This window comes from Oreochromis aureus, linkage group 3 (genome assembly GCF_013358895.1).
Source record: "Oreochromis aureus strain Israel breed Guangdong linkage group 3, ZZ_aureus, whole genome shotgun sequence".
NCBI classification, from domain to species: Eukaryota; Metazoa; Chordata; class Actinopteri; order Cichliformes; family Cichlidae; genus Oreochromis; species Oreochromis aureus.
The window spans coordinates 112,140,362-112,166,342 of NC_052944.1; the positions used below are offsets into that span (position 1 = coordinate 112,140,362).

At 42.4% G+C, this 25,981-nt stretch overlaps 1 protein-coding gene and 2 long non-coding RNA genes across 3 annotated transcripts in view; all 3 read right to left on the minus strand.

Moving 5' to 3' along the window:
• LOC116328214 (protein NLRC3-like) overlaps positions 1 to 25,981 on the minus strand; it is a 187,977-nt gene that overhangs the window by 31,821 nt on the left and 130,175 nt on the right. The gene's annotated exons all lie outside the window — the stretch shown is intronic.
• LOC120437879 lies at positions 4,345 to 8,984 on the minus strand. Its single transcript, XR_005611466.1, has 3 exons — positions 8,938 to 8,984; positions 8,734 to 8,853; positions 4,345 to 4,406 (listed from the first exon to the last, which is right to left on the minus strand). It is a non-coding gene; the product is annotated as an uncharacterized LOC120437879 (long non-coding RNA).
• On the minus strand, positions 12,645 to 16,981 carry LOC120437878. The gene is made up of 3 exons (XR_005611465.1): positions 16,908 to 16,981; positions 13,621 to 13,676; positions 12,645 to 13,489 (listed from the first exon to the last, which is right to left on the minus strand). It is a non-coding gene; the product is annotated as an uncharacterized LOC120437878 (long non-coding RNA).

Genomic DNA, 25,981 nt, shown 5'->3' on the forward strand with positions numbered 1-25,981 from the left:
AAACCTGTCAGAGGGGCTGAAGTATCAGAGCTCATGTTCTTATAAGCTGGGACTGGATTGTCCTTTGATAAGAGTTACAGACAAACATTTATCAGAAATGCTGAAATATCCTGCTGGAGTGAAACATTAGAAGTATAATTTATGTGACTGAGTGACTGATGATCATTAAATTCATTATTTTTATGTTTTTTTTTTTTTAAGGCTAGGTTCTTTGAACTGATCACATCTGATTTTTTTTGTTAAGGAGAATCACGATTTTAAGAATGAAACAATCGTAACATATTTACTTACAGAGCTTTGTTGGAGGCTTTGACCACTGGCAGCATTCTCTGAAGAGCCTCCTCTGAAGCAGAGTATTTCTGCAGGTCAAACTCATCCAGATCTTTGTCTGATGACAGTAAGATGAAGACCAGAGCTGAGCACTGAGCAGGAGACAGTTTACCTGTGGAAAGACTTCCTGAACTCCTGTATTGTTGGATCTCCTCCACTAGAGAACGATCATTCAGTTCATTCAGACAGTGGAGCAGATTGATGCTTTTCTCTGCAGACAGATTCTCACTGAGCTTCTCCTTGATGTACTGAACTGTTTCCTGATTGGTCTGTGAGCTACTTCCTGTCTGTGTCAGCAAACCTTGTAGGAGAGTCTGATTGGTCTGCAGTGAAAGACCCAGGAGGAAGCGGAGGAACAAGTCCAGGTGTCCATTTGGACTCTGTAAGGCCTTGTCGACAGCAGTCTGGTGGAAAGATTCTTTTGTTTTTAAAAAGTCAGGCCGCTTGGGGGTTGTTTGTTGTTCTTCCAGCAGATTGAGTCCAGAGTTGATGAAGGTCAGATGGACATGAAGAGCAGCCAGAAACTCCTGAACACTCAGATGGATGAAGCAGAACACCTTGTCCTGGTACAGTCCTCTCTCCTCTTTAAAGATCTGTGTGAACACTCCTGAGTACACTGAGGCTGCTCTGATATCGATGCCACACTCTGTCAGGTCTGATTCATAGAAGATCAGGTTTCCTTTCTGCAGCTGATCAAAAGCCAGTTTTCCCAGAGACTCCATCATCTTCCTGCTCTCTGGACTCCAGTGTGGATCTGTCTCAGCTCCTCCATCATACTTGACCTTCTTCACTTTGGCCTGAACCACCAGGAAGTGGATGTACATCTCAGTCAGGGTCTTGGGCAGCTGTCCTCTCACTCTGGTTTTCAGCACATCCTCCAGAACTGTAGCAGTGATCCAGCAGAAGACTGGGATGTGGCACATGATGTGGAGGCTTCGTGATATCTTGATGTGGGAGATGATCCTGCTGGCCTGCTTCTTATGTCTGAATCTCTTCCTAAAGTACTCCTCCTTCTGTGGGTCAGTGAACCCTCTGATCTCTGTCACCATGCCAACACAGTCAGGAGGGATCTGATTGGCTGCTGCAGGTCGTGTGGTTATCCAGAGGTGAGCAGAGGGAAGCAGTTTCCCCCTGATGAGGTTTATCAGCAGCACGTCCACTGAGGTGGACTTTCTAGGGTCAGTTAGGATTGTAGTTTTGTGGAAGTCCAGAGGAAGTCGACACTCATCCAGACCATCAAAGATGAACACAACCTGGAAGTCTTCAAAGCTGCAGATTCCTGCTTCTTTGGTTTCAGTAAAGAAGTGATGAACAAGTTCCACCAAGCTGAACTTTTCCTCTTTCAGCACATTCAGCTCTCTGAAAGTGAATGGAAATATGAACTGGATGTCTTGGTTGGCTTTGTCTTCAGCCCAGTCCAGGCTGTATTTCTGTGTTAAGACTGTTTTCCCAATGCCAGCCACTCCCTTTGTCAGCACTGTTCTGATTGGTTCATCTCTTCCAGGTGAGGCTTTAAAGATGTCTTCTTGTCTGATTGTTGTTTCTGGTCTGTCTGGTTTCCTGGATGCTGTTTCAATCTGTCTGACCTCATGTTCATCATTGACCTCTGCAGTCCCTCCCTCTGTGATGTAGAGCTCTGTGTAGATCTGATTCAGAAGGGTTGGGCTTCCTGCTTTAGCGATCCCCTCAAACACACACTGGAACTTCTTCTTCAGTGCAGATTTAAGGTTATGATGACAAACTCCAATGAGAGTTCCTAAAGGAACAATGGAGTAATTATCTCCAACAACAATTTATCAAATACAGGGCTCGCAAAATTTCAAAATCCCTTGTAGCCCTTCGGGCAGGAACTCTTTAGTTTTTGGTAGCCCAAAATAAATTTAAGTAGCCCTAATAAAAAAGGGAGCAATTTTTTATGTTTTGTTTCCTGTTTTGTTTCCGTTACAATATTATACATTAAAGTATAATATTGTAACGAAAACTGACATTAATTAAAAAATGGTTGAAACACAAATTACAACATTGTATAAAAATTACAATCATCAACTCAAATACTTGGTTCTAATTGAACAGAAATTTCTATGAACTTGTAAGAACTATGTAGAACATGAATCAGTCTGTGTCAGATCCTGAATTTGAAATTTCCACTAAAGTCACGGGTAAGAGGCAAGTGGAACCAAGATCTAGGACATTTGCTTTTTGAAGTTTGCAAAGACTGCTACATTTTGCCAGTGGCAGTTCACTCTTTACAACACAGTACGCTGTTCTAAACATATTTTTCAGGTTGATTTTTAGTATGTTATTTGCAGACTGAGCAATAATGCATTTCTTGCATTTTTCATGTGTTCTAATGGGGGCCTTTCTTAAAATTACTGGTCCCAGTAACAAAGGCACTTGTCGACTCAGAAATCGAGAGAAACCAACAACACACCCGGCAGAACATTATGTTATTTACAGGAGTGCACATAAGTGGTCCGCATATGCACATTCGCTGTCAATATAAAAGACGTGCACCAGATAAGAAGATGAAACGCGCGTTTGCATCCATATAAAAGGCACTGTTTTTGTCCGCTAGAGTGGGATTTTCACGGCACATTCTGCACCACATCTCTGTGCATTCATTATTTGTTTGAAGTCAGCTCACCTCCTGCAACCACTTTTCCGAGAATACGCGCTTCTTTTGTGGTTCGGACTCCTTCTGACATTTCTTTGGAGGTGGAGGAACACCAAAGTAATTGCTTAAAGGAGCTTCTTCGACATCTTTAAGAGTTCTAAACAAATGTCTGTCCTCCTCCAGAAAATCTTATGTAGGCAAACACACGTTGCAACTTCTTATCTTGTGCGCGTTTTTTATTTTGACAGCGAATGCGCACCTGTGGACCACTTATGTGCACCCCTGGTTATTTAGCTCGTCATATTGCAGCCACAGAAATTCTTTTGTCCATGAAACCATAAAGCTGCACTTTCTTTTCTCCTCATAGTCTGATTTGTCATAACTTTTCCGTTTTGTGGTTGGCTTTTCTTTGGCTGTCACTTCTTCACCCTGACCTGTCTTGTTTGGCTCAGCAGAACTAAAATATATATCCTGCTGCTTTTACACACGCACTCACATAACGCTCAGCGATTCTCTGCGCGATCAACCTCTCACACGTTTAAGCTTGCTGCGGGAGAGTTCACTTGTCATGTTTGCATAGTAAGCTAACGATTGATAAGACGATGTCAGAGGAATTGGTGTGCAAATTATCGTCACTCTCCAATCAGTGCTGCCGCTCTCTATACACAGTTCACGCGATTGCAAAGTGAAAGCAAAAAACAAGCGCAAATTCAAACGCGATTTCAATGTGTCACATATTGACAGTGGCTCATCGATGCCAATGACATAATTACCCAGCTACATTTCCGAAAGAATGCAAAAGCATTGACATATATTTTTCCTTCCTATGATAGCCCGACGGGCAGGGCTGAGATAGATTTTGGTAGCCCGACTGGAAAAATCGCTAGCCCCAGGACGTCGGACTAGCGATTTTGCGAGCCCTGAAATACACATGCAAATTTCTACCCCCACAAAATAAGTATTTGGATAGATGTTCCAGTCATCAAGCAGCTTAAATTTTCAGAGAAATACTCTTACTGCTTTGCAGACGGTCAGCCAGCTCCTCCTGCTTCATTCTCCTCAGGAAGTCCACTGTGACCTTCACAAATGCCTCTCTGCTCCTCCTCCTCTGTTCATCATCCTCCCTCTGACTCTCTAAGCATTCTGGGTAATCTGGACTCAGAATCTTCTGGATATTCTTCAGCTCGTTCTTCACAAAAGTGATGATGTTGTCCTCCAGCAGCTGGAACAGAATACTTTATAAATGAGCTAATCAGAGTGAAATCATGGATCCAAACATCAGATCATGTTGGACACACTGACAATCCACTGGTCTACAAAGAGCAGCATGGAGATGACTGTGAACAGAATAGATGTAAAAGTAGTTGTTGTACATGTACAGACCATAAATATGGAGTCCAGCTGTGTTTGATGCTGCTGGGCAGACTGACCACTGGGAACCTCTGAGCTCTCCTGGTCCACTCTGTGGAGGAACCATGGAGATTTAGATCAAGCACAGGATAAAGATCCAGTCAATTATATTTCAGCAAAGACAGTGATTTAGGTGACTACTAATAGTTCAACTAATCCCACAGAGAATCAACTGTTCAGTTTTTTTGTTTTGCGTTTTATTTGCTCTGCTGAGCATCAATCATCAGAGAGGTTTGAAGTCAAAAGTTTTAAAATCCTTAAATTGCATCTCAGATACATGCTTTAAAGACCTCAACCTCAGGACTTACCTCAAGCACTTGAGGTCCAATTAAGATCACTGGGAGGAGTAACCCAGTTACACATGACAATGTCTTCCAACAAAATACCAACATCAGCCCTCCGAGATGTTGTTAGTCCTTTCTCAGCTCAATAACTTTGGATAAAATAGATTATTCCGGCTTCCAAATTTCATTTCATTTCATTTCAAACTCAACTGCAGAGCTGCTAATTAGATCTAACTCAGCTGCTTCCCAATAGTCAATCATACATTTGACTACAACAGGATAATTATATTAGTTTAAATTGATCAAGGCTATTGAGTTACACCAACTGTGAGAATACTCGAATCACAGAGAGGAGGAGTGGCAGCAATCTTCCAAGGTTTTCATTTTGGTGGTCTCAGAATCTCTTCTCTGCTTTTCGCAGATGATGTGGTTCTGTTGGCTTCATCGGGTGATGACCTCCAGGTCGCACTGGAATGGTTCGCAGCCAAGTATGAAGTGGTGGGAATGAGAATCAGCACCTCCAAATCCGAGGCCATGGTCCTCAGCCAGAAAAGGGTGGAGTGCCCACTCCGGGTCAGGGACGAGTTCCTGCTCCAAGTGGAGGAGTTTAAGTATCTCGGGGTCTTGTTCACGAGTGATGGTAGAAGGGAGTGGGAGATTGACAGATGGATTGCTGCTGTGGCGGCAGTGATGCGGACACTGTACCGGTCCGTCATCGTGAAGAGAGAGCAGAGTGTAAAAGCAAAGCTCTCAATTTATCGGTCGAGCTACATCCTTACCCTCACCAATGGTCATGAGCTGTGGGTAGTGACCAAAAAAAGATCACAGATACAAGTGGCGGAAATGAGCTTCCTCTGAAGGGTGGCTGTCCTCTCCCTTAGAGATAGGGTGAGAGGTTCGGCCATCCGGGAGGGGCTCAGAGTAGAGTCGCTGCTCCTCCACATTGAAAGGAGCCAGTTGAGGTGGTTTGGACATCTGACAAGGATGCCTCCTGGGCGCCTCCTGGCTGAGGTGTTCTGGGCATGTCCCACCAGGAAGAGGCCCAGGGCAGACCCAGGGCATGCTGGAGGATTACATCACTCAGCTGGCCTGGGAACGCCTTTGGTGTTCCACCGGACAAACTGGAGGAGGTGGCTGGGAGAGGGAGGTATGGGCTTCTCTGCTTAGGCTGCTGCCCCATGACCCAGCCTCAGATAAGCAGAAGAACATGGATGGATGGATGGATGGGTGGGTTCTCTGAAACTGTAAAAGCCACCCACCACTTTAATCAAACTGTAGATCTTTTATCTGACATATGGCATAGAAAGAGATTATTAACAGTATTTCCTGAAAACCCTCTCTTGTCTGATCATTTCCTAATAACGTTTAAATTTACAATAATGGATTGCACAACAGTGGGGAGTACATTTCATTGCAATAGCTGTCTTTCTGAAAATGCTGTATCTAAGTTAAGGATATAATTCCTCCACTGTTATCTTCCTCAATGCATTGCATCAACAGATTGCAGAAGAGCTACCTGAACTCTTCTCCCACAGGGGTCTATTATTTTGTTAGTAGTGTTACATCCTCACTGTATACAACTCTGAATACTGTGGCTCCTCTGAAAAATAAAGCCTCAAATCAAAAGTACTTAACTCCCTTGTAGAACTCTCAAACACGCTCCTCAAAGCAGATAAGCGGCATCACACCAATTTAAAAGATTATTATTTTACCTGGAAAAAGAGCTTTAGCCTGGCTGACAAAGAGTCAGAACCAAGGATTCCTTTAACTGTAACTGGTAATGACTTCAAAAAGTATTGATATTTATGTAGTCTTTTTCTCTATTGATCTTTTTGAGTTAACTTCAATAATTACTTCCTCCAAACCATCAACGTGTCTTTTAGACCCCATTCCTACAAAACTGCTCAAAGAAGTCCTGCCATTAATTAATCCTTCAATCTTAAATATGATCACCCTATCTCTAATAATCAGCTATGTACCACAGGCCTTCTATCACGATCCTAGGTCGGTGACCCAGTGTTTTGAGTTTTGTACATTTATTTTTTCATTTCATCATAGCTTATGACTGCTAATACTTTGGTTTCTCTTTTGTATTTCTAGCTCTCTAGCTCTTTGTTCTGGGATTTCTAGTTCTTAGGTTTTGTTCTGGTGCCCCCATGTTTAGTGTAGGTTTAGTTCTGTCCTTGTGTTTGTCTTGTTCCCCAGTCAGTCATGTCGCTCCTGTCCCTGTACTCAGTATTCCCTCCGTTCGGTGTCTGGTCTGGGTCTCTGTCTGTCATGTACTTCCTGTTTTATTTTGACTTTTATTTTGACTGAATGGGTGCAGCGTTTAGCACCATCACCTCAAAGTGAGAACATCGAGGATTCGAGTCCACCGTTTGGCCAGGGCCAGGGCTTTTCTGTGTGGAGTTTGGATGAGGTTTGGTTAATTACAACAGACTATGGCTGCTGGGATAAGCTGCAGTAATATGCAGAAACAACCACAAATATGGGGCTCTGTTGTTAACATCTGGGGTAAAGCATCAGTGACAGCTGAAGGATGGAGCTAAACCTATCACAGCTCTGAAAACTTCACCAATGCAAATTACACAATATTTACTGACTTTGCAAATAAACAATCACTCATAGCAACAATGGTCACAGCCTTGCTTTTTTTTAGGTTATCTGATGCAGTAAATTTCTCTGCAAACCTCAGTAATAACTGATCCTTTTGTGTTCCTTAACAGGCGACCATTCAAACAGCTCTGCCAGCCCCCACAGAAGGAGGATTTTACAACAAAACAACAAACAAGCTTTATTCGTCACATACACAATCATACAGAGTACCACATGTAGTGAAAGGTTTTGTGTCTGGGGTTTTGTGTCTGAACTGCGGACAGGCTGCAGACATAGTCGCACCATTCCAGGGCTTTTTTTTTTCTTTTCTTTTTTTAGCATAGGGGGGTCTAGCCAGGACCCTTACTGGATACTGGGTGGGAATCGAACTTGCGACTCAAGCTCCAAAAGGTGTGCAGTCCAAAGGTGTGCAGTCTTACCACTACCACTTACCACTACCACAGACTAATCATTTCTCTATAGTCCTTTAGTACTGTGATACAAATGATGTGCGACAAGTGAACAACAAGCAGTAAAACTAGAAAAGCAAAAACTCTCATTCTTGATGTTGCCCTGCAGTTCAGAAAAATTAAAAATGAAAGTTTTGCTTTTCTCATTTTACTGCTCGTTGTTCAGCTGTCGCACATCATATGTATCACAGTAAAAATTATGTCACCTCTGATCTGATGTGAAATAAGAGCCTCCCTCTAATCAATGATTGCAGCTTATTGTTTCTGTTTTTTAGGTAGTCGTGACTACTACATGCTGCCTTTGACAGCTGTTTGACACGTCGGCCATCTTACTCCAGGACTTTCTCAGTTTCCTGCCACCTTAATAGTTTGGCTAACTTTGTTTATCTGGAATGGACTTCATCATCACATAAAGGGCCAAATCAGGATCAGCACACAAAATAACAGAATGATGCTCTCTGCATGGTCTCTGCAGCAGACAACAGCTGACTCAACTCAGCAAGTCAAACAGCACAGCCTGTGTGGACAGATGGATGCTGAAAGCCTTCAAACATTTACATGGAAAAGCTTCAAATTTCTCTTTCTGTCAACAGTTCAGTGAGCAGAAGATGAACTGATCTCCAAAAGGCTCAAAGTCAGAGAGGAAATTTTCTTTTCTACATTTTAGCAGATTACAGTTTGAGTTATAGAAAAGAGGAGAGTGACTTTAGTTTTAGAAGTTAAAATAATAACCAGTGTTTGAGTCATTTTTGATGCTCTGAGTTTTATGAGTAAAGTTGAAATCTGTGCAGCAAAGTTAGTGTTACCTCCTCTAACTTCCTCCAACATACAGCACAACACGACTGATGAAAACATGAGCACGAGTATCACTTCCTGTTTGTTGAAGTGGATTTTCAGTTGTTTAGAAACCAAAGGCTTGTTTTTGAGAGACAGTTTAAATGGGATTGAGTGAATGACGTGTTTGCACTGCAGTTTCTATCCAACAGTATCAAGCTGTTAAATCAAAGAGTTCATGTTACTAACAACTCACCTCTCTGCAGCAGACGCCTGGTGGGCTTTAAAACTAATGGGGGGATGTTTGGACCGGCCACTCTTTAAGGACACACAGCTGGGTTCAGGTTCATGTTTACGTTTAGTTCCTCGTTTCTTCCTGTGAATAATGATGGAGCAGTGATGTGAGTGCTGAGCTGTGACATGGAGAAGAGTCATGGACAGTTAGAGATGGTCATCTCACCTCTGAGCTTTGGTCTGGCTCTCATGTTCCCCACACAGAGTGCTTTTAGAGGAGGGACTCCTCCTCTCTGTCCTCACACTGATCCATGCTGCTCAATTCAGCTCACACACACTTTCTACCTTCACCTGCAGAGGAAACACAAATCATTCATGTGCACATCAACTGAAATCCTCCTTTCCATCATGTGTGCTGTCCAAATATCAGCTGCTTCTTTCCTGCTTCATCTCAGTGTCAGCTGAGAGAATGACAAACCCACTATGTGTCAACATGTGAAATGATATTGACCTAAATCTGTCCTAATGATAATGAGAAGCTTTGATGAGTTGTGACTGTCTGAGGTGTTACTAGGATGTAGAAACACTCGGGCTCAGCCCTGAAATATTTGCTATTTTCACTTGACCACAGCAGCTGTTTAAAGTTATTGAGTGTGTTTGACAGTAAAGTGAATGTAAATGTGAGACACTGTGTGCTGACAGCTAAAGGCTGCAGTCAGCTGTGTTAGAGGGTCTTTCACACAATGATCCTTTAATAAACACTCAGAGCTCCATGTTGATCAAGCAGTCATGTGTGAGCTTGTGTGCTGACATGTTGACAGTGTGACTTCAGCTTTTACAGGCTTCCTGTTTAATATTACACTTTCTCCTCATAGTTGGCCTGATTGCCCAGCTGCAACTAAATTTCCTTAAGAAAATACACAGATGGCTGAAAGTGAAGGCATCACTTCCTGTATGCGAAGTTACAGCTATAATAAATAATCATTTACAAAGTCTGCTGCTCTCTCTTTAACCATCTGACCGTCAACTAACTCTGCTGAAGCTGCTCGCATTCCCAAAGTGCAGAAATATATATTTTACTTGTGTTTTTAAGAGCTCTTAGCATTAGCTTAGTGTTAGCATGCTGTCTGGCTAGCTTAGAGTTAGAGTTCTGGCAGGTGTCTCGTGTGTAAATATTAATCACAGTGACAATAAAGCAGGTAAAGGCAATATAAACACTGCAGCTGAGCTGTGACGTCTTCACGTACGGTGCGTCCTTGGATTCTGTGGACTCGGAGTGAACTCACAAAGTACAAACTATAGCTGTGTCCCAATTCATAGGCCGCATCCTTTGGAGGCTGCATTTGTAGGCCCAATTCGAAGGCTGCTCCAAATGCGGCCCACAAATGCGTCCTCCTTTTCCCCAGACTTGAAGGATGGATCGGGTATATTCTTCGTGGCCCACTCACTCTATGAATCCTCATTCTTAGTGCGGTGGTGGCGTTGAATAATTTTTTTGAAAAAATGGCAGACGGCTCAAACGGGGCGGCCGAAGATTAAACTTTTAAAAGTAAGCATTGAGTTTTATGTCACTAGTGATGTTACTACTTAACGCGTCCAGGTTGTATTTGATTTTAAAGCTGTCAGGGGCTGAGTCTGTGACCAGCGTTTTGAGTTTATTTTGTATTTTTGAGTTTCTTATGTTAAGTTTGGGATAATAAGTTCTTGTGTTATTATTAGTTAGGATTTAGTTGAGTTTTAATCTATTTTTGGTTTCATCTAGGTCTCCTTGGGTCCATGTTGTCAAGTTGTGTCATGTCTATGTCTCTCCATGTTTCCTGTTTTCTTTTGAAGAGTCTAATGTTTCCATGTACATTGTGTTTTGTGAACTAGCTCCCCTGTGTCGTCATGTTCATTTGTGTCTCCCCACGTCTTTCCACTTTCCTCATTACCATCCTGTGTATTTAAGTCCTCTGTCTCCTTCTGTTCTTTGTTGGGTTGTCTGTTTATGTCATGTCAAGTCACAGAGTCTTGTTTTCTACCGTTCAGGTTCATGTTCATGTCAGGTTTAGTTTTCTTCACGTTCATGTTTCATTTGTTCCTTTTCAATTTCATGTTCTAATTGTCTTAGTTGTTTAGCTGCTCCCAGTGTAGGCTTAGTTTTGTTTTTCCGTCACGTTGGCTTGTTTTCTGTTTTGTTATCAGCTGCAATAAAGGCTCACTTTTTGTTATACTTTGTTTTTCTCCTGTGTCTGCGTATTGGGTCCGCTTCATAAACACACTGGCGTGTCCCACCGTAACAGTACGACCCAAGCATGTTGGACACAGCGGGCGTTTATTTCACAGACTTTTTGAGTTTAGTATCTGGGTTACTCAACCCCGTAGCCTATGGACCTTCTCCCAAGAGAAAAAGACAAGGAGTCCGTTTGGGCTCAGCTGGCTCAGATAGCCACGGACAACCCAGGGTTTATAGACTAAAGAGTCAAAAAATTTTCTCCTGGCCACAGTCTCCTCAGGCTTGGATTCACCTCCACAGCAGCCACCCTGCAAGCCGGCGCCACCTCCACAGCCTCGCTGCCCTGGGGCGATTGGAGTCGCCACACTGCGACTTACCTCAGCCTTCTTGCATCCCTGCGCTTTGTCACCACTGCCATCAGCGGTTCGCTCAAGGAGGAGGAGACGTCACCATTACGAGGAATTCATTGAACCGGACCACCAGGACCTCATAGCCACTCAAGCATTTTACCAGCTGCTAGGGATAAACATGTCTCCACCACAGATAAGACGCTCTCCCTCACCATCTCAGTTGCCACGGACAAGCCGCTCTCCCTCACCTTCAGTGTTGGTCAAGTTACTTGAAAAAAGTAATCAGTAACTAGTTACTGATTATAATAATTTGCATTTACTGAATATGTATTGACTGAGTACCACTGTTCAAAAGTTGAATAAAGAAACAAAGTTTTTGCCTCTTTTTTTTTTTTATTAAAACCACTTTATAGAACATCACATCAGTTACAATGTAGAATCCATGTCATTTATAATTTATAAAAGACAAAATGTTTACATAAAATCATGACAGTGTTTACATGATATCACCCACTACTAACATTATTTTATTTACTGTATCTTTTGAAAAAAAAAATACCACTATTTATACAGCAAAAGACTTAAGAATATTTAACAGGAGCAAGTTTCATTTTTCCCTGGTTTTACTACCACACTGTTCACCGAACGCAGCAAACCTTCACCATCTTATCCAGAAGGGTCACCTCTTCACCCTCACATGGAAGAAGTAATCTGATTGGCATGGTGGTATGTTTGAAGCAGGTCCCTTGTGTAGCGCTGGAACCCAGTCACGATGTGTTTCATCCATTTCATAGGCTGGTTTGCCTGCAATAATGCCAAATAATTAGCAACTCTATAAATAGAAGGTAGTTCTGCAAAATCCCTCAATTTGTTCTAATTTGCTATGACCTCAGAGTGCATCGAAAATAAAACTAATAGGCTATAAAGAGTGATGTGAACATATTTAGAACTTACCAGAATGAAAATGTCTGGAGCACCAACAGATATTTGGAGATGGAAGAGAACTGGATATCAGCTCGTCTCACAGCTGCTATCCAGGCTAGACGCCTTCGTTTGGTAACATCGATACACGAGCTGCCTCATGTTGCTTCCAGGTTAGGAAAGAATGAAAACATAAACCCTTTTCAAGTTTATTCTCTTGCCGGTCGTGCGATCGAACATTGCAGCCGACCACACAGCAAATACGAACCATGGCTGTTGTGTGTGCCTTCACTCCTTTTTAAACTTGCGCTTTGTTTTGACCCCCGAAATGGGCATCAGGCCAAAATCCTGTTCACGCCACCCCGTGACATCACGCTCCAAAGCCCTGTTGATCTGCACACAGCTGTTGTCACGAATGTCGCACTCGCTTACGTCACTGTCATGAGACATTCTCGCAAAAAAATCACGGTTTTAGTAACGCAGTAACACAGCATTCCTACGGGAAAGTAACGGTAATCTAATTACTGTTTTTGCAATAGTAATCCCCTACTTTACTCGTTACTTGACAAAAGTAGTCAGATTACGTGTTACTGCCCATCTCTGCTCACCATCACAGTCAGACCTCTCGTCACCTGCTTCATTTTTGGCAAGTGTACTGGAAGATTTCTTTATTCTATGTATTAATCACATATTTTAACCATATCACTTTAGTAGTAGTAGTAATATCACTTTCTCACAGTGTGGTATGCATGAATGTTATCACAACTGGGCCTTCATGTTTTATTGCACCTCCACAGAGGGCCTTTTGTAGAGTTGAAGATGTCCAGGTGCCCTGCTCAAGGGCGATAACGCTGAGTGAAAAACAGTCATAAGTCTCTCTGTGAGGGGGAAGGTTTTAGGATGGGGCTGAAGGTATAGCCCCCCTGTGAGATTGGGCCAGCATGTAAGAGCTGTGTAATGTTCTTTGTTTGAGAGTTTCTGTGTGTGTATAAAATAGTTCAGGGCAGTAGCTCATCTTCAGACTGCTTGGGTGTTTGACCAGAGCGTCTCTCCACATTGCAATGTGTTTTATTAAAACCACTTCAAATCACGCTCACGAGGTGTTTGCAGGTTATTTTTAAAACATCCATGACACAAGCATGTGAGCAAACAATGAGGAGTCCACCACCGCGTCACCCTCAGCTCCGGCGTCGGCTTCCCTCGCCACAGCTTCCAAGATGAAGCGGCGTCTGCGGGGCCGTCGAACTGTTCATCAGCCAATGTTTTTGGGGTTTTTTCGCCTCAAAGCCTCCCTGAAACAAAGGAGAGCGAGTGTAGCTCTGAGGTAGCAGTTCATGGGCTCAGGAGTAAAGAAACTATTAATATTTCAGAGACAGAGACTCTTCATGTGTTTTGTCAATTCTATGGCTAGACAGTGCCTCACATTGCTAAAGACTGTTTTCCAGGGGTTCCAGCGATGAGGCTGCGCCCACCGTCCCTCTGGTAAATAATTTTGAAAATATTAATCATAAACTCACGTTTGGTATTAAAGATGTAAATATAACTTCTGATCATGGGCACTTTGACTTTGGAAGGAATACACTGCCATTACTTGACTGTAAAGTTAACCCTTCCTTTTTTTTTTTTTTTCTTTTTTTTTTTCTTTTTTAACCTGTCCCGTTTGGTTCTTTTGCCATCAGAATTATTGTCTAAAGGCGAAGAAAGATGCCCAACGGATTTACTTTACCAAATGGACCATCCCAGCCTTGCCGTAATGGTCCATTTGATTCAACTTTTTATTGTTTATTTTATTTTCACTTGCTGAATACGGGACAGACTTGACTGGAGGAGAGAACGTGGAGAAAGAAAGAGGAAAGAAAAAAAACCTGAGAAGAGGGACGGGGAAAAGGGCAAAAACAAAACCAACAGAATAAGCAGACAAAAATACATATATCGATCACCTGGATCACCTGTTGAGAAAGAAAAAGAAAAGCAAGAAGAAAAAAGAGTAATAAACAAGATCACAATGATATATGGAATATGACAGTAAATACTAAATATTAAACATTATTGTGCAGCACGTGAGATCGACAAAAGTTAACCCTTCCAAATCTGCCACAGATCATTCATTTCTGGACTCAAAGCCAAACAATGAACTGTTAGATAATGTGTTCATGAGCAATCAGGTGAAAGATGGGTTTTTTGGTTTTTGTGAAACTGAATCAGCTCTGCCAGAGACTGAGAGCCAGTCTGGGTCCCAGTTAAGAACCATGGAGACTGTTACAAATCATGCTAAGAGAGCTACGAATAACACTGTTTCTGACTCTGAAAATGTAAATCAAACTGTATTGAATGAACTAGCTCCCCTGGCACCCACTTCCGGGTGCCTTGGGACCGTTTTCACTGGACAGGTTTGCCGTAAAGCTCAGCTAGGCCCCTGTGGGGCTGAGACCTGGGGCAGGTTGGATCCAGAAGCTGAGTCGAAGGACCCAGTTTGTGCTAGACCCCCCGAGTAGCTTGTGACAATTACCGTTGGGGTTGCTGGGAAGTTTGTGTAGCAGCTTCCTGTGCCAGCTGAGGGTTCAGGAGTTTCAGGTGAACCTAGCCAGCAGTTTTCATTGTCAGCTGGAGGGTCAAGGGAACCCTTCCAACACTCCATTACGTCAGTTGGAGGCTCAGGAGAACCTGTTCAGCTTACTGCCACGTTGCCGTTGGCTCAACTGCACAACCGCCTGTGGCTTTCACGCTGCTGCCTGCAGCTCCACCACCGGTTCAACCTCGTGCGGATGCCATGCTGTCACCTGCAGCAGCCACGCAGTTACTGGGTCAACCGCCTGCAGCTGCTACGTCCCTGCCAGAGGTCTCCACACCTGCTGGTCCTACATCTGGTCCCACTGGAGGGCCAGAAGAGTTGCTCCAGTCATCTACGCCTGCCACTCTGCCATCAGCTCCACCACCTGCAGCTGCCACTCGTTCAACCGGTGATGGCCTCAATAAAGGCATCGGGTCCTGCCACGTCTCAGCCAGAGGTCGGCGCCTCACCTGGTTTCGCCTTTCCACATTCTCCACATCCTGCAAGGCCTGCACGTCCACATCTTGCGCCCAGCTTCAACAAGGCCACCTGAGGGCACTCATACACACCCGCTTCAAAGTCGCCGGCCGCCAACCAAGCCACCCGAGGGTCGTCACCCACGCCCGCTTTACAGTCACTGCTGCTGACTCTGGTGCCATCGACCTCTGGGTCGACCTCCTATACTGTTGGTTTATGGACACTTGTGATGTCGACCTCCAGGACATGTTGCTCTTTGATTTGGACCCTCCATCCTTGAAGTTGAAACCAAGCACACCATTGTTTTTCTTGTGACATTACCAATAAGTTTGATGTGTCACATGGCCCTCTTCCTATTGAAAAAACAAAAGTTGTATCCAAGATGGCCGACTTCTAAATGGCCACCATGGTCACCACCCATCTTGAGGAGTTTCCCCCCTCACATATACTAATGTGCCACAAACAGGACTTTAATATCACCAACCATTCCCATGTTATTACGGTGTATCCATATAAATGGCCCACCCTGTACTTTCTGTAAAGTGGTTTCAATAAAACAGAAAAGAAAAGTATGTTCATTTTACATGGCAACGCACAGCTGGCATCAATCGTGAATCGTTCATTTAGAGCAATTTTTGGGCCAGGTGCTGAGGAGAGGTCAATGTTATGTGCAACCTCTGGCTGTATCTTGGTCATATGGTCAACGTACTCATAAGCGTGGTTTAAGCGTGGTTCTGGCAGTCCTGCTATCAACACAGTGTGTTTGTTTTGATTTGTGGCCTTCTGACATGGCGCCGCGATCCCACAATGCACTGCGGTGTGACGTCAACTACAAAGCCCTATATGACCAAGGACCTTCCTTTGTTTCTATTGCCCAATAGTGTTTTATTGTAGGAAGACATCCTATGTGAGGGTTCTGTTTTCTTGTTTTGTAAACTACCTGCCTTTATGACCCTTTTGGTAAGCAGGAAGTCACACAAACGCTCCCCCAAACACAAACACACATTCAAACATGCGCACATGCATACACACACACACACACACACACACACACACACACACACACACACCTAGTGCCTGACACTATAGGAGGGTTTTACAATGGGTGTCTTTGTAAACTGTGTGTAACAGAATAAAAGGCTGCAGGGGAAGGTGGTTCTTCAAAGTGGTCTGAGACCGAGGGCAGAAGGGCTGCTCTGAGATCCTTCCCATGCTAGCATGTGAAAAACCGGTTGAGCTGTTCGTCTTGCTTCGTTAACGGGAATAAATCTCTAAACCAGCAGGGCCTGTGGAAGCGCAGACCCAACACTTAAAATTAATGTTGGGTATTGAAATCAAACCCAACAATCCTGTTTTTACAGTCCCGTGACTCAGCCTCAGATATTAAACAAATTAAAAAATCTCATAAAAAAAACAAACAAACAAACAAACTAAATTTTCTCCTTCATTTCTGACAAACACTGCTGCATAAATCGTTACCGTGAACTATGGAGCGGCAGATTTGTGGTGGAACTAAGCTGCACACAGCTGATGTTAGCCAGGAAAACATTACACACTGACTTTAATGGAGAGACCAGACATAAAAACACACAGTTTGTTGTGTGAAGAAATCAAACATGAGCTGAACAAACTGTAAAGTTCCTAAAGACAAACTGTTAAAGGAGGAAACAAAGCAAACTTACAGTTTCTTCACACACACCAACAACAAGCTCCACTCCACGAAGTTCAGCAAAGACAAACTTTGAGCAGGAAGAAAACACCCAGAGAGGCGTTTGAGAACACCCAGGACCATCGAAACAAGGGTGCTGCGTTCAGGTGAAACTCGGAAATTCCAATTTCTCGGAAATTCCAAATTCCAATTTCTCCTGTTTTGGCTTCCCTTCATTGGCTCCCTGTTAATTTATCTCCGAACCCATTGCAGGTTTTTCCAACGGTTCTTAAAACTACTGTAACTCTTCAATGGTTTGTGCAATCTCTAATATTCAAATGGTTCCTGAAAGCAGCGTAGCTGCACTTTTCAGTAGACTCATTATGGTAATCCTAAGCATCACGTCACATCAGCCCCAGGAAGACGAAGGTTGAGAGAAACTGAGTGAGTACGAGAGAGTCATACTAACATGTGAATCAGAGTGTTTGCTAAGGAAATACACTGGTCCCTTAATAGTTTCTACATGAAATATTCAAAAACAAATACAAACTGATTGTGTGACAGAGGCAGAAAGTTCTCTGTTTCCATGTGGAGAAATCTGCTGTTAAATCAGAACATGAACAGGTTTCAGGTGGCATTAAAACACATGAAAGCATTAAAACACACTCACTCAGAGGTCAGAGGCCATGTACAGTAACCACACTGACACCAAGAGGAGAAAAACAGCTGGCAGCAAAGGCAGGGAGGTGTTCTTTCCAGCTAAACAGAAGAGTAAAAAAAGATAATGAAGGTCACAGTTTGAATCAGTCATATTTCATTCAATACAGTGATGTACTGATCTAGGATCAGTCCAAATCATCAGCAGTTTGATCCACGTATGGATTGAAGTATATTTGTGAAAATGTTGGACTGTTCCTTTATCAGTGTGTAACAGTGTGTGTATGAGAGCCATGTAATGTCCATGTGTGCATGCTGACTGCTCTGACCCCTCCTCCTTTCAGGGTGGAGCCTGCTGGAGTCCGATGGTTGAGACCAGGTCTGAGGAAGTGTAAGTGTGTTTTTAATGGGATTCATGAAAACAAAGCAGCACACATTCAACCATCTTCATCATGTCAGGAGTCATCATCAAAGTGTCAATCAATGAACAGATGATGGATCAATAACTGCAGCTGGATTGTGTTTGTTCTCTCCATCAGATTCCTGTCAACTCACAATCGACACAAACACAGTGAACACAAAGCTCCAACTGTCTGACAACAACAGGAAGGTGACACATGTGGAGGAGGTTCAGTCATATCCTGATCATCCAGACAGATTTGATGTCCATGAAGAGCTGCTGTGTAGAGATGGTCTGACTGGTCGCTGTTACTGGGAGGTCGAGTGGAGAGGAAACGTTTATATATCAGTGAGTTACAGAAGAATCAGAAGGAAAGGAAACAGTAATGACTGTGTGTTTGGAGAGAATAGTCAGTCCTGGAGTCTGTGGTGCTCTGAAGATGGTCCTCGGTGTGTCTGGCACAATTGCAAATCCACATCCACCTCCTCCTCCTCCTCCTCCTCCGTCTCTAACAGAGCAGCAGTGTATGTGGACTGTCCTGCTGGCACTCTGTCCTTCTACAGAGTCTCCTCTGACACTCTGATCCACCTCCACACCTTCAACACCACATTCACTCAAACTCTTTATCCTGGGTTTAGGTTTTATTCCTTATTTCCTGGTTCCTCAGTGTCCCTGTGCTGAGTTGAGTGTAAAGAGTGTCTCCTGTTAGAGAAACACTCTGACTGTTGAACAGATAGTTCAGTCTATACATGTCTGTCTCTTTCACTCACAAACATATTTTTAGATTCATGGATTCAATCAGTTGATGTTTTAAACTGCTCTAAATTGGATTCACAGGTTACCTCAAAGATGAACTCGGACAATTTTTGTTAATTAATACACCCTCCATTGATAACCTGTCGTTACTCTGGCGTAGACAAGCGTAAACAAGCAGAGCAGAGGCAGGTTTTGGAATCTAAGCTAAAACACACAGTAGGTTTTTTAAGATAATCTCCTTCTAAGGGTAAACTCAAAGAAATGTATGCTCTACGTTCGACATTTGACTGTCTACTGACAAAAGATGCAGAGACTAAAATTAGATTTGGGAGGCCAAGGCTATATGAACATGTTGACAAACCTGGGAAATACTTAGCATACCTGACTAACAAGAAATCAGACTCTCAGAACATCACTTCAATTAAAGATGTAAATGGGAAACAGTTTTTTGACAACACCAGTATTAATGATATATTTAGAAATTTCTATGAAGACCTTTATAAATCGCGAATTCAGACAAATGCAGCAGACATATTGGATGTATTTTTCGCCTCTCTTAACCTTCCCAAGTTGTCTGAAGACCAGAACGTCAGACCAGAACCCCCGACCCTCTTCCCACACAAAACTATCCAAACTCTAAATGGCTGGTTCAGCTCCTTTGTTTGGGCAGGGAGGAAACCTCGTGTTAAAATGGTAAAATGCCTGTATTTGTATAGCGCTTTACTATATCCACGTTGTCTTCCATCCTCAAAGGGGGGCCTTGATTTCCCAGATATAAGGAAGTATCAGCTAAGCACCCATAGGCGTATAGCTGCCGATAGGATACAACAGCCTGCTCCTGTCTGGTTGGATATTGAGAGCTCCATGTCCAGCTTCCCTTTGAAAAGTTTGTTTTTTGTGGAAAAACTTAAGATCTTAAGGATGTTCTGTAGCAACCCACTCACATTATGTACTGTTAGAGCTTGGCGAATGGTTCAAAAACTAGAAGAAAGGTCTCACTTAACATCTATTTCACTCCCTTATCCGATTATCCTCTCTTTTTGCCTGGGACCACGGACCCCAGCTTTCAGAACTGGGCTGTAAATGGTATTTCTACCTTTTCTGACTTAATGGACGGGTCTAACCTTATGTCCTTTGACCAGCTAACCGATAAATACAACATTCATAGGCGCAACTTCTTTAGATATTTGCAGGTGAGGGACCATATCCAAAGGGCTACAACAATACTTAATAATCAAACCATCTCTAACTGTGAAAAGTAGATATTTCAGCCAAATCTTAGAACTTCTATATAAATTTGCTATGGCCTGTTAACAGAATTTGGGTCACGAACACAACTTATTTGAAGAGGACTTGGGAAAAGGAATTACATATAGAGATTAGTGACGAGGTATGGGACGAAGTCTGGGAAATTGCTAAATTTGTGAGCACCTGTAAAAAAGTAAAGGCAATCCAAATTAAAATTCTACACAGAGCTCACATATCACCTTCTCAACACCATAAATACAATTCAGACCTTTCTCCACTGTGCCCTAAATGTAAAATAGAGGTGGTAAACCTCACACACTGTCTACGGACCTGCCGGAAAATACAACAATTTTACAACAATTTGTCGTAAAGTGTGAACTGGATAAAATCTTCAACACTGACACTGAATGCAATCCATTGTGCATACTACTTGGAGTGGCAAACAACAAAATCAGGGGGAAGTTTGGAAAGCAGCTCTACGCACTGTTAAGGTTCTGTGCAAGGAAATGTGTCCTTTTGAACTGGATCACAGACACAGCCCCATCTAAGACTCAATGGCACCGGACGGTAGTGGAATATGTATCACTAGATTTCCTAACATACAAGTTACATAGTAGGGACAAAAAGTTTCATAAAATATGGGACCCATTTATGGCTTATGCCAGTTTGGATAGTTCTGCTATTTTCTCTCGGGCCCTGGTATAATACAAGCATGTCACTGCTATTTTACATATATGTATTTCAATTGTATCTCATAATCAAAGTGTCTGGATTTTCTATTTATTTATTTGTATTCTTGAGCTGGGTTGTTTGTTTTGTCTGTTTTGCTTTGATATGTTGGTTTTGTTTTGTTTAATGGTGGTATCAGTGTAAAGTTTAAAACTCAATAAATGCATGGAAGAAAAAAAACTGTTCTTAATGATTCCTTGTAAACTTCTTCCTCTTCAGTCCTTTAAAGATGGAAGCTCCCATTATTCCAGGATCCACATGTTGTTTTTCTGTCTTTTTCCACTCAAAGCTTCACAGTGAATCTCAGTATGTTGTGTTTCTCTGAAGCTCAGTTCACAACCAGCTCCTCTGCATTTTCAACAAGTATGAGCTCATTAAAATGAATCCAAATGTTTGATTTCTCTTTCTTAATGGGATGTTTCCATCATGGCTGAATAAGTGGACATCCAATAGTACTCAGTGTATCAAATATTAAAGACATTCAGCATCTCTCATGTTTCTGTCATTCTATAAAAACAGCTGCTTTTAAAAACTGATCCAATCACAGAAACACTAACATCTCCTTGAACTCTTCATTGATGGTGATTTGTGGCCCTCTGCTGGTGATAAGATGAACTGCATGATGTCAGTTTAATGAGCACAGATGACATGAAGTGTTTTCAAATCTGCTTTTTCTACTTGTTCAGGGTCCTGCTCCAGGAAACAGCTTCAACAAACTCTGGCTTTCAAAATAAGACCTCAGTCTGAGTTTTTCAAAAAGGCTCTTATTTTGGAGGGAGCTGATATTTAATCTTCATGTTATCAGTCCATCAGTGGCCGTTATTAGCAGTTATCAGCCCCATAACTGTGGCTCAGATTGGCCCTCCTCCACCTGCTAGCAGGCTCAGTAGGTCGTTATCACCGATTGGTGAGCCGGATCGCTCTGTCACTGTTGGAGGGACGACGATGAATCCAGATCCAGTACAGACAGACTCCAGTTCACTTCACACTGAGACGGGCACATAGCAGCTAACTACTGAAAAATGTCTATTTAATCAGTTTGAATATGATTTCCTCATGAACAGAAACAGATTTCGTAATGAAAAGGCTTCTGAACGTTACTCTTTTGCCACGAGCATCATCTGTATGATGGAAGTTGAGCCTGGAAATAGTTTTTTGCTAGTATATTACTTTAGCTGATGCTAACTTCAAAGAACAGCATGAGAGTGTTAAATAATGTTACTAATGTTCAGTTACACTTTACTAGGTCACATCTGTGACACACGTCACTTAAATAAAGAAGGAAATATTGGCTCTGTTTTATCTGCTGGGCCCAAAAGTGACTCCCCGTATTTAAACTGCTATGAATAACTTGTTGGTCTATAATATGTGAAACATGTGTCAAATGTCTCCATCATGAAAGATATCAGGTCATCTTGAGCCACAAAAACATTCCTATCATGAGGTAGAAGCTGGAATCAGTTTGTTGCAGAGGGACGTTTATATATCCCATATTTATCCAGTTAAAGTCACATTGAAATTCAAAATGTCTTTTCAAGAGTCGTCTGTCCAAGAGGAGCAGAAACAAATATAACAACAGTTATTTAAGCTGTTTTAAAGGCCACAAAGGAGCAGATTGGTTATAATGCAGCTGCTTCAGAGGAATAAAGATGAAACACTGTTTTTATTTCATGTGTAACACCTTTCAATCATGTGTTGACTAAAGTCTATTGACCAGTATAAGTAAAGACATCACACACACACACATGGAAACACTGAAACCTGTTTTGGTGCAGCAGCGGTCCCAGCTGCTCGCCTTTATCTAGACTGGGTCGGCTGCTTATCTCAATATAATCAATGTTTAAAGTTCTCAGTGTTTCTGTGTTGCTTCGTATAGGATCTCCCAGCATCATCACTGTGCTGTCCAATCATTGTGTGCTAGGTTACCCTTATAGTGCGATGTGTGTTTGCACAAAGAGAAGCATGTGTGTCAAATATAAATAAGCACAGAACAGAAAAAGCTGCCAGTTTCTTCTATTTAGAGTCAAGTTAGTGTTTTGTGTCTTTGTTTGAGGCCTAATGTCAAGCAGAGGTGTGTGTAACTGGACTGCTCTGTTATATGTGTGACATGTGTGCTTCAGCATCATCTTCATCACTGCTGATTCCTTTGTGTCATCATGTGTTGAGAAGAGAGAACAGTTATAACGGAGGAGCAACAGGAAGCCCTGAAATCTGCATCAACAAGGAAGTGTTGGCTCACCAGTGATCCCAGCAGAGCCACTGGTTTGGCTCCAGTTGTTCTAGATTCAATGATGTTGTTCCTACAGACACATGTTAGCATCTTTATTGTAGTAAAGTCTTGTAATGTGAAGCTAGAAACAAGGCAGGAAACAGCTCCATGATCTGATCTTAATGATGTTGTTTTTATTTCTGTCTTTCAGAACTGGATTGAAACTATCAAAGGTCTAAAACAGCCTCAACCCTCCCAAAGACAAACTTTACACACGTCATCTTTCAGCTACAATCTTTGTTGCAGGGATCTTCTGCCAAACAAGGCTGAGAGAAGATTTCTTACAGCTGTCATGTTGATGCTGTTTCAATCTTTGGGCAAACACACTCATATATTAGGGCTGATATCAGGGCTGCACAAGTTCTTTGTGATCATGAATAATAGAAGTGTGCCTGTTGAAGATCATGTTTCTACATGATTATATGTCCTGTTATTGTTCTGTATTATATTCAGCTTTCAGCATCCTTTCCCAGCCCCTGTTACACCATCCATACAAAGCCAATCTGACTGTGAGCCAATGTGTTTGATAGTTTGTGTTGGATCAATAGATTTGACAGACTTGGTTCTCATCCAGAGGAAACAGTCCAAATTCAGATCTAATGAAATGATGGAGGCTGTTTCCTACCACGGTGCTAATGTGTGACTAACAAGGCTCATGGTCTCCAGCAGACAAGCGCCTGGAATGAGGTGAGCTGAGTGTTGCTTTGGTGGGTCTGTGCCCACGTCATGCATCAGGATTCATATTGGCAATAGTTCATATCTCTGTTCTTTAGCCTTCATCACAAAGCTGTGAAGGAAAAACAAACATCTAACAGGATTTGATGGATGCAAAGTCCACTGAGCTCTTTGTCATTTACAAACTTGTCCAACCAACAAGAGCACAGATGAAAAACACAGTGACAGTTAAAGGATTTTGCCATATATGAGCATAGATTACTTTCATATAGATTTGCAATGCAGGCTTTTGGTGAGCCGCTGGGTTGTGTCTAATAATCATCTCAGCATTTTACAATAGAATAGCTCTTTATTAGGTCTTCATTTATTGTTATTGGACATGAAACAAGGAAGCTGTGTTTCTCATTGGATGTTAGTTTCATGTTCATCAGGATCATTTTCTAAAGAGCTGATATTTAGACCATTTACTGCACTGGCTGCACATTCTGTCTACATTTCTCTGTATGTGCTGTGTTTGTCTTTCATATTTCTCCATATTGACACAAACAGTGAACAGCAGTAGATCTACTCTTCATCTGTTTTAGGCCCAGTGAAAGATCTGAAGCAGAAATGGTGTCATTAGGAGAAGAAGAACGGCGAGGAGGCAGCAGCTCTTAAAGATGAAACACAGCAACTTAGCCCTGAGCTCAGAGAGCTTCACATGAAAAAGCTCCTCAAGCAGATCATGTCAGAGGTTTGTCATCAACAGGAGGAACTGTTCATATCATAGAATGAAGGATGCTGTCAGCTGGATGAAGAAGGTTATTTAATGGCAAACGTTCACATTGAAGTCAAATTGTTGTGGTGTTGAACAGATTCATGGACTGATTGTCTCCAGAATGTTAGAAGAGCTTCAATGAATCATTAGAAACAACTTACAGCTGCACAGTTGTCAAACACATCTTTGTGTCATTGTGGCATTTTTGTGTTTCTACATGTGACACACGTCTAAAACATGCACACAATTTGAAGACAAACAGGGATCATTTGTTCCCACAGCCAGATGCTGAGAGCCATTTCCTTGTAGTCCTGTGTCTATATATATGTAGCATTAGATGTTATTGGGATGATTGTCAGCTTTGATAGTTTCATGTATGTTTAGCTGGACGGCTGTTTGATCCTCCACATGTTTAAAGGTGTCCAGTCCTGAGACACTGGGGGTGGAAACAGCTGTGATGTCATTGGACTGTCACAAAGACAGAAGTGCATGAAGTGAGCAGCCAAGGAGCCGCTGATGTTTTGGATTCAACAGCATTTGAAAGGTTGACACAGACACATTTGCACATAGAAAGCTGAATTTGTCATATGCCACAGTGAACTCACTGTTCAGTGTTTTTCAGGAAGCTTCTTAACTGCCTCTGCTGCCAAACAAGCAGCTGATGTCCTTGAGAAGAAGCTGAAGAAGTCTTCAACAACAAATACAGGAAGTGGACTTTCAAATACTAGATTCATTTTAGACTCACACAAGAAATGACTCAACTAGCTGTGTTTGATTGACTCCTTTGACTCTATGAAAGCTCAGTGTGTGTCTGTACACAGACTGTTGTGTTGGACTATTATTCAGTTGTCTGCTTTTCAAATGTCTGCATCTCAGTGTAGATGAGGCTGGGGGTCATGGGAGGCCACCATAGCAGTCTCTTCAACATCATGACATCATCATAAATGCTACTGGACTGTCTGATGGGCTGACGGTGAAAAAGCCGTCGGAAGGAAACAGAAGACATTTCAGAGGCTGCAGCAGATTTCTTTGATTTGGGGCCTTTTTCAGCTTTATTGGACAGAGCAGTGAAGATAAGTGACAGCAAAGCAGAGGGAGAGAGAAAGGGGCGTGGTCAGAATCAAAGCCAGGCCAGCTGCTCTCCACCTCGTGGCACATGGTCACCTGCTCATCCTAGTGAGCTCCACCAGCAGCCCTTTCACACAGTTTACACTGTCAAACACTGTGTGTGGACCTCAGCTAACAATAGGCTACATTTAAGTCTGGACTACATGCTTTTATATTGAGGCAGATTTTTACCTGTTTTTATTCCATCAGCAGCTCAACATCATGAGCAGCTTTGACATAAAGACATCAAACTCAAGCTGACTTTAAACTGGATCTACTTTTAATACAGGGGCTCAAAAACAACCAACATCTTTATTATATATCAGGACAGAAAGTCATTTCATCTCAAATGGAAAACAGCTTTATTTGGAATAATCAGCACTATCAACTGGTTTGGGATCTCCACCAGTTTCATGTCTTTACAGCTTCTCCAACAAAGTTCCTGTAAAATCAGCATTTTTGTCTTTATTGGTTTGATAGTGATTGATTATTCAGTCCCAATCTGCTGTC